Below are 9,310 nucleotides of genomic sequence, written 5' to 3'. Positions count from 1 at the left end.
ATACAAAGATGGTGACATGGGTTGCTCTTGACTTCACTCACCACACAAGAACAACCAATAGCTATTCAACAACAACACACCACTGAGAGAATTCTAGATCAAGGGAGTGCCATGAGCATGTGTTCGTGATAGAGTTTTTCCGTAAGTCAGCCTGGCAACTGCTCAGCTAGCTGCCTGATGAGCAGCCCAGCACCCAGGGATAGACCAGAGTCACACAAAGTAACTATGCTATTCACTCAGCTTTTATTGAATGCAGATTAACTTAAAGTAGAATATAAACATACATTAATATCTTAACTGACACTCTAACAATCTAAGAGAAATACTACACACACTCAGCAATCAGTGGGGAATAACAAACTGAAGTCCCAGGTTCTCAGTCTGCAGATCCAGGAGACAGCACAGTGGGCAAGGGAGTTGTCGGGGTCCTGGAAGGAAGGATCTCCAGAGCCATGCAGGCAGCAAGGCAGACGAAGTCCTCAGTCCATCAGGGCAGAGCTTCCTGTGGCCAATGCCAAGAGAGATTAGTGTGATGTGGAGCAGCACCGCTGATATGTGGAGCTTAGCTGTCCCAGCAGTGGTATGAAGCCTGCCTCATACCTTGAAAGCGGTGTACTCCACACTTCTGGGACTCTTGATAAATGTCTTGGCACCATTAATGGCAAGTAGGGAATTTGCCCAGAGCCTGTCCATGAGTGGTACATGGCTGTTCTGCCTGGCACCCCTGATGGCAACTGGGGAATTCCCCAGGAGCCTATGTATGGGTGGTCCTACTCTACAGACACAACTATTCTGATCACATGTGCAGATGTCTTAGGTGTGTTTCCTTGCCAGATGTGTCTGCTCTAATTTAGGTAGTTTCCCTCTAGAACCAAAGTGGCATGGCTGACTGACAGCCATCTTGGTTGCCATAAACAACTCCACTTTGTTTTATATATTTAATGCCATTTTGAACAGACAAATCCCTGCTTTCCACAGGGAGTGAGGTTGAAGCACCCCCTGTATGACAGAGACCATGACAGACTGCAGTAGAAGGGTAACAGAAGCCATTGCATATTGACCACATTGCCCCTCCCCAAGGCCAACACAGCACCACATGGCAAGGCTCCCCTGGGCCTTTGGTTCCTCCAGCAAGGAAAGAGAACTTGGGAGAGAGACAACCAGCACCCCCAGCATTGCGGGTTACTTTGTGGGAACCCTGTCTCTGATATTGGACAACAAGGATTGCAGGGGAATTTGTGGGCTCAATCACTGGGAATCTGACTGATGGAAAAGTGGGTAGGGGCTTGCAACAATCAGCCAATAGATCTTGGCAAAGCAAGTTTATACCTTCAGTGCCCAAGTAGTAATGTGAACCAGCAACTTTGCTCATCTGCACAACAAAGCTGGTGACATACTCTGACTAGGGAACTCTATAAGATGCAGAACTACCTGACTTGGATCCTCAAAGAAGTACTTCTGTCCCTAGAACCCATACCTAGCAAGGAGTTGAATCAAAGTCCACCTGCTGTAGAAAGTGTATTCCAGCCTCATTTGACCAGAGAGGCTGGTGACAACTCCTAGAATCAGTGCAGCCTATCATTACTCACACTAACAGACAAGCAGGAAAAGTTGATGGCTTTCAGGGCAAAGCCAGGACCCGGTGTTAAGCATTCCTGGGCTACGTGCAGGAAGGGGATTCATTCATAGCCAAGGTTTAGGAAGTAGGTTCTGGCCCCTCCCAACGAGAGAGCCTGTTTGGGAAATTATGAGAAATTAAGACTAACCTGTGGCAGGGCCTCCCACTCCTGCTTAGCTAAGGGAGCTGCAACATACCCCAAGGGGCGGGCAACAGCTCCTGGTAGCTATATTTCCCAGTAGCACTCCCAACAGAGAATTGGGCAGTCAAGGCCAATAGTTTGCAGAGCAAAGGCAGTGGCCCTGTTTGGTCTGGGAACATGGAGTGTGGGTCAACTTGGCTAAAAACAACAAAATGTTTTATCAGCTTTAGAGGTGCTTCACCCACTGCAGAGCACATGGAAAACTGCGTAGCCCATGCACAGCGGCACTTAAACAGAGAGCACAGTCCATGGCCTTCCCCATCAAAATTCGTGGTCTCACGGACCAGGGAAGTCACTGCATGCTCTACTAACTTGGGTCTTTGCACATGAGCTGTACAGGTCCTGGATAGTCTCCTGATGTCCTGCCAGTCAGAGAATCTGTTTCATAGCCCCAGTTACTCCCAAATACAGCACCCAACCCCAACCATCTCACGTAAACTTGACCAGAGAATCCAGGCAACCACAGATCTTCAGCCTTGCTGACACTATAGAGGCTCTCCTTCCCAGGGTTTGCTAATTTTTAGAAATAGCAGACAACTCACCCAGGAGCACACCTTTTGGACGAACCAGAAGGCCGTACCACAACCAAGAAATATCTGAATAAACAAACATGCTTAATATAAATATGGACACCAAATTTCATTTAATCTCCTCCTTTTCACATTGCAATTAGAGTGATTTGCAACATGGTCTTGAAGTCAGTCTTTGATCTATAGTCTCTGCTTTGCCTTCTTCAAGAGACTTGCAGTTCTCCTCATACTTTTATTTTTAGAACTTCACATTGGCCATGTTTTACCTCCATCAAAATATTTTTTTTCTAATTTGGATTTTTTGTGAATGAGCTGATTTCTACTTCTGTGTACATATATACCCCCTTTTCTCTGTCTCTCTCACATACATGCACACATACATTATACCCATACATCAGATTAACTCTACAGTCTCTCATCTACCAGCTCAAATGTTGATTCTAAACAGAAATTAAAATAAGTTAATTACAAAAAAATTCAAAATTCATTCTAATGGCTTGAAATAGATTCAAACTGAAATTTTCACAAGAAAGTTCCATAGAACATGCTGTAGTTCTTGATGTCGCTTTATTATATCATGTTATATAGAATGCCAGATGTTCCCCCTTTTATCATGTGACTTTTAATCACCCAGTTATGGTTGTAACCTCTAGATAGTTTTACTGTTAAAGTAATCTTTTTACTTTATGATTGCCAAGTAAAGGAATGATGATACTCTAGCACCTGGATTAACCAGGCTTTTTCAAATTTTAGTTTTTAGCATCTTGCCTGAGTCCATTGTTTCAGAGAAGTTACAAGAGTAATTTTAAATATCTGTTTTTTCAATTATTACCTAGCATTCTTCTGTTAAAAAGAAAAAGAAAATGGACTTCTTTTTCCTGTGGGAGCCTCCAGATTTAGAGGAGTGTGTCCCTCTCCCCTCCAACGCATGACGTGTGCTGGCGCCCTGATGTCAGTGTACTCCAAAAGGGAGAATCATCTGGCAAAATTGTCACTTTGCCTGCTGGGCTCAAAGCTCACATTCAACCAGATAGTGTAAACTTTGCTCAGGCCAAATTACACGCAATCAGTAGACAGTCTTATGCTATCAGTGAATTGCCAGGTCATCAAAACACTGCTGCGTCTTCGGGTGCTAGCAGAGCTCCGGCTCCAAGTCCCAGAATTTGAGGTGTTCGGACTCACTGTCCTGGCCAGGGCGCTTTGAGAAATATGTGTTTTAGGGGCCACTCGTTTGCATCAAACAAAATTTAGTGCCATTGACACTACAGAGTGAACTCAGCACTGCAGTGATATGACGTCAACCCTGCCCTGGTTGCCTCAGCCGTACTAGGATGTCTAACGGTCATCATGCTGAGGAAGTTCTTGAAGTTCTTTTGGTGGTTGAAGATAGACTTGAAGGCTACAAAAAAAGCCAAGGAGGTTGTTTTGCTTGTTCGGGAACTTAAGACCTGGAATGATATCAAAGTGCCTATGCCTCTCTGAAAATGAGAGCTGGCAAGGGCAAAAAGAGAGCCCGTCGCCGTAGCCAGCACAGGGGACATTCCCAATGAAGTATCACCAAAGCCATCAGACACATCCCTGAAATTACTCTGCGTAATGTAAGCAAACTGGATATTTTGCAACTTGCTCCTGGGGCATGTGGGCCATTTCTGCATTTGGCCCGAAAGTGCTTTCCGCAAGTCAGATGATCTGTATGGCATTTGGCATAAAGCTGCTTCCCTCAGGAGTAACTAAAATCTTCCCATGCACAAGATGTTCAATACAAACCTGAGAAGAATCTTGAAAAGCCCAGAGGTTTGAAGAGTCCACTGAGTACCAGGCAGGAAGATGCATCACAGAGTCCAGATGAAAAATCCACTGAAAAACCCAAGAATCATGCTGAACTTAAACCCATGTGCACAGACTTTCTTGCATGAGGTCAAGAATCACAGGCTCCAGGTAGGTTAAGGAGCAGCAACGCTAGAAGCCAATTCAGATGAGAAGGGGGTCCAGGAAGAAGTTAGTGGTAGGGAGCAAAGAAAGAAGGCTGTGGGTATTACAGAGCAGGAGAAGACTTTGGTGGGAAAAAAATAGCTGCAGCTGCCAAGAACCCAGGTGCTCAGAAGCCCACAGCAAAAAAAAAAGCCCACCACAGAAGTAAAGAAGTCTGCGCATACACTTAAATTAGTTTATTCTGTAAAGGTCATTCTCTGGACAGCTAATTTTGAATAAAAACTTGACCGAACTAAAAAAAAGAGAGAGATGGAAGAAGGAAGAAAAAGACCAAAAAGAAAAGGGAAGGAAGAAAGAGGGAGAGCGAGTAAGAAAAAGGGGGAAAAGGGCTTTTTTCCAAATGGGACTAAATTATAGTTTCTTTTTACAAAGCAGGCTAAATACTTATCTGCATATTTCTTTTCCTTCAATTACCAAATTTCACTGTAAGAACTGGGTAAAAGAGTGATCTGCACTTGATGGTGAATTGTTTATCTCACTTTCACAAAAAAATATATTTTTTATTCACTGAATTTTTACATTCGTTATAATCAGTGTTATAATTAATACCTATATCATCATATTGTCTCAAATTTTCCAAGGAAATTTGTTCTTTAATGATTGTCATGCCTCAAAGAATGGTAGTACCTTTTATTTGGATCATAGTGATCTAGGCAATGTTAAGAATTTATTTGTGACCGTATATCTTTAAGGTCTTGGTGATATTTGCAATAGCAGGTCCTCATTTAATGTTGTTTAACTTCTGAATGCATTTCCCCACAATAAGCTTTTTTCAAAGGATACATTTTCTTTGCTACCTTTAAAAATGATGATTCTGTTCATTATGTTCATGGACCCATAGCTAGAAGGAATGATTAAAATGAACTGATTTTAACAACATATTCTGCATGTAAATTTTTTCCTCAAGGATTAATTCTGCAAGTTTTTCTTTTAATTCTAAATTTTTAGGAACACTAAGAACAATCCTTAATTTTATGTACTAAATCAGCATTAACTTTCTATTTTATAACTTTGCGATTTCAGTACATCAACATACACTTAAGTTTCTAAGGTGCGTTTTCTAAATGATTTATTTTCCAAAAGGCAATTTATATACATATCTCTTCCAGGAAACGCAAAAGCTTTTCCCCAGAGTGTTGTAGAAGCAGAAAAGATGGCAGCATACAATTTTCACAAATGAACTTTTAATAAGAATACACTGCCAAATCACAACGATTTATATGCAATTGTAAAATATAAATACTTAATGTGGTTTTTAAGGCACAGACTTGTATTGAATCAGTCACCTTCATAAGTCATGGGTGTTGATTTTTTAAAACATTATTGATTTGTTAAAGAGAAAGGTATCTTGGGTCCATCATTTTTCTCATTATGAAACGCTAAGTAGCTAGAGGCTTTTAAAATAGTGGTTCAGCCTAAGAGAAGCTATTTTTAAAAGATTAGCTTTGAACTTCTCTTCCAGAGCATCTATTTACAATCACCAGGACCATTTGGAATATAATTGAAAATATGTCTTTTGTTTAGCCAGCCTTTATTAAATTGGTTCTTGCGTGTTTTGATGATGGTTGGCAAAGGTGCATCACTCGGGACACTAAAGATAATGTGGACATATTAATGCCACCATAAAACATATTTTTTGTTGCCTCGGGTGCAGAGAATTTAGTAAAGCACACTTCCTGCTGCCGCTGCATTATCACCACATTATACTTAGGGCTGTTATTTTACTTATTTCTCATTCATCATTTATCTTACTTTCTCCTTCACCTCTACAGCTTCATCAACTACTTTAATATTATTAAACCATTATGATCATCATAGGTAACATGTGAAAATTTGTAACTAACAGCCCCCAATGTAAGAGATGCATATTTACCTCTGGTAGGGTGTAATCTGGTTAATACTTGTTTATCCTGATCCAGATGGTATGCTATGGGTTAAATTGATTTTTCTCCAATTTTCGTTTTACATTTGAAGTTTCAATTCACAGTTCTTCAGAATGTGAGCTTATTTGGAAATAGAGTTGATACAGATATAATTAGCTGAAGGCTGGAATATTGGAATAAGGTTGGGCCCCTCAACAATGTAATTGTGGTGTATTTATAAAAGGGGGAAATTTGGATGCAGCCACGGATACAAGGCTAATGTTACTTATCTATAAGCCAAGAAGATCTGGAGTGGATCCTTCCTTCACAGCACTCAGAAGGAACCAAACCTGCCAACACACCTTGCTTTCAGACTTCTAGAGTCCAGAAGGTTGAAACAAAACTTTCAGTTGTTTAGACTTTCAGTTGTTTCAGTTGTTCATTCATTCAGTTGTGAAATTTTGTTACAGCACACCTAGCAAACTAATACACAGTATTACTACAGTTTTATAAAGGTGGCTAAAAAGATGAGTCAATGTGTTATAATGATTTTTTAAAAATATACAGGTAAATAATATGTTATTTTCTATTCTGCCCAGTGGAAAACATAATACACTTGTTTGCAACATGGTGACTGCAATTTGGATTGACACTTACCTGTATGACTTACCTATATTTATTTTATTATAGACTATAACCATAGATGTCTCCACATCATTAAGTGTAATTCTACTTTGAAGTATTTGAAGCTAAATTGGCTGACATTTTCTCTGAGAGAAAGTGTGTGCATTATGTCCAGGAAACCCTCCCTATAGTGTTCAGAAGCATTATCTACAGATAAAAGGTACAAGTGCCAACTCGATGTATCATCTCAACAAGCTTTCTTTTCACTGTGCCCATGGCTCTCCAAACAGCTTGAAGGATAGTGGATATTTATCTTGTTTACATGATTGTCTAATATAATTAAATGGAAGTAATGACACTTCCATTGTATTAGGTAGAATGTTAAATTAATGTTATCCTGTCACTTCATTTGATTCTTAAGCGAACCAAAAAAACCTAGTTTTATGAAAACAATTTTGGGAATTTTGCTTTTACTTGAAGGCTATAATGCAGGTTTTTATCTCCAATTACTTAAACTTCACTTTATTAATGCACTGTAATGATTTTGGAAATATCCCAGGATCACTTTTTAAAACAATATCTTAGGTAATAACCTACTCTTCAAATTCAAGGCAGATACTGAGTTATGAGTTTTTATATTTCTATCAAAAGATGATATGTAAGTTAAAACAGTTACATTTACAAAATTTTAGACTCTCATATTTAAAGCAGTTATTTAAAAACTTATCAATTATATTACATACACATTTGATTTTTTTTTTTAAATTTGAAATGAAAGTTATGTCTAGCCTTCTGTTAATCTTAACCCAGTTTCAAAATTACACAAGGTGACTTTCAATGATTTATACCTTGTTTCTCCCTAGTTTTCTCTCAGAAGATTGTTGTCAACAACCTAAGACTCAAGCATCAAAATCTCAGGTCATCTCCTCCATCAGCACATAGGAAATAGTGGATATCAAAAAAGACATCTTTCTTGCTTTCCAGTGTAATAACTTATTTTCTTTTTAATTTTTTGCCTGTAAGTTAAAGACAGATTTCTCTTTATTAAGTTCTATATTACTATTCATTAAAACTAAAATAAGTAATTTCTCTACTTACCTTGTTTCATAACAATGAAATTTTATATGCTCTCTCTTTTTACCCCTTCCCCTCCTCAGGACCCTAGGTATTCTCGAGCGTATGAGGGGTAACATTACAGTCAAGTTTATCAATGCCATGTTTTAATCATAAGATGGGCAAGAAAACGGATATACACTAGGTATTTTAACAAACAGAATTTAATATAAAGAATTGGTTTGATAGGCATTGACAAGTTTAGAAAAGAGGGAAAGAAAATTAAAAAAAAAGAAAAGAAAAACTAAGACAGCACTCAAATAAGAAATGCAGGAGACAGCTGAAGCCCTAGGACTAGGGCAGGGTTCAGCAAACAACGGTCCGTGGGCCAAATCCAGCCTCCAACCTTCTTTTGCAAGCAAACAAAAAATGACTTTTTACATTTAAAACTTTTACATAAGGACCTGTATACCATTTTCAATTTTACATCCTGGTTCTCAGAACTCAAAATATTTACCACCTGAGCTTTTAATAAAAAGTCAGTCAGTCTCTGAACTAGGAGAACAAAGGGAAGAGATCTTGTGATAAAGTTCCAAGGAGCTGGGTCTCTCACTGCTCTGCTAAAGCACCTGAGGGCTCCGCCTTCGGATGGCTCTGAGATTGCCACAGGAAGCTGAAGACCAGCAGCAACTGCCCCTGTCAGGCTGAAGGGTCGTTGCTAGGGCAGCACTGAGAGGAATCAATCGCAGTCAGGAATGGTAGGTCTTGCTCCCTGCATCTTAGTTCAGTAGTCTCTTATTTTTCCTTATTTGTGGTTTGCAGAGCCCTAGCCCTGGCTTTATAATGCCTGGAGTTTTGACTGGAGCTGAAAGGCTATTACCTATTAACCAAGGATGTGTTTTAAAAAGCTCTGAATTGTCTGACAACAGATATGCTTTTTATTTAAATGACAGAACATTCAAGACAGAAAGAGACAATGAAGCATTTCTAAATAAAACAAAAACATCTGAATCTATTAAACATGTTTTACTCATTCTATGTTCTCATTCTAGGCCATGGATTTATTCTTTTGCACAAGTATTGGCACCTTAAGGGTTACTTAGATGCACTGCAGTCTCTGTTTATCATTCAGAGTCAAGATCTATTAGGTTTTCAAATACTCTCTGTGCCATAGGTTTCCTTTTAAATTGTAGCAAACTTGAGTCAACCATATCTGCTCCTGTGTTAGGAACAAATTATTGCAATTTTACCCCCCTACTCCGGTTATTTATGTGAGCCAATCAAATTAAACATTGATCATTATCTTAACCAAAGATTTTACTTTTAAAGGTGCAGTGTAGAAATACAAATACTGGAATCCATCATTAATTTTTTTCTAACCATTACCCTGAGTCATAAATTAGCATAGATTCATGGTTTTGTTCTCTAT

The 9,310-nt window shown here is 39.1% G+C and overlaps 1 pseudogene; it reads left to right on the top strand.

The window, feature by feature from the left end:
- Positions 1-3,278: 3,278 nt before the first annotated feature.
- Positions 3,279-4,423, top strand: LOC129065439 (60S ribosomal protein L4-like; annotated as a pseudogene).
- The last annotated feature ends 4,887 nt before the right edge of the window (positions 4,424-9,310 follow it).

This window comes from Pteronotus mesoamericanus, unplaced genomic scaffold (genome assembly GCF_021234165.1).
Source record: "Pteronotus mesoamericanus isolate MK-2021 breed Mesoamerican mustached bat unplaced genomic scaffold, CSHL_Meso_final contig_179, whole genome shotgun sequence".
NCBI classification, from domain to species: Eukaryota; Metazoa; Chordata; class Mammalia; order Chiroptera; family Mormoopidae; genus Pteronotus; species Pteronotus mesoamericanus.
Note: the sequence above shows the minus strand (reverse complement) of the source record. Positions and strands in the feature narration are given on the sequence as shown.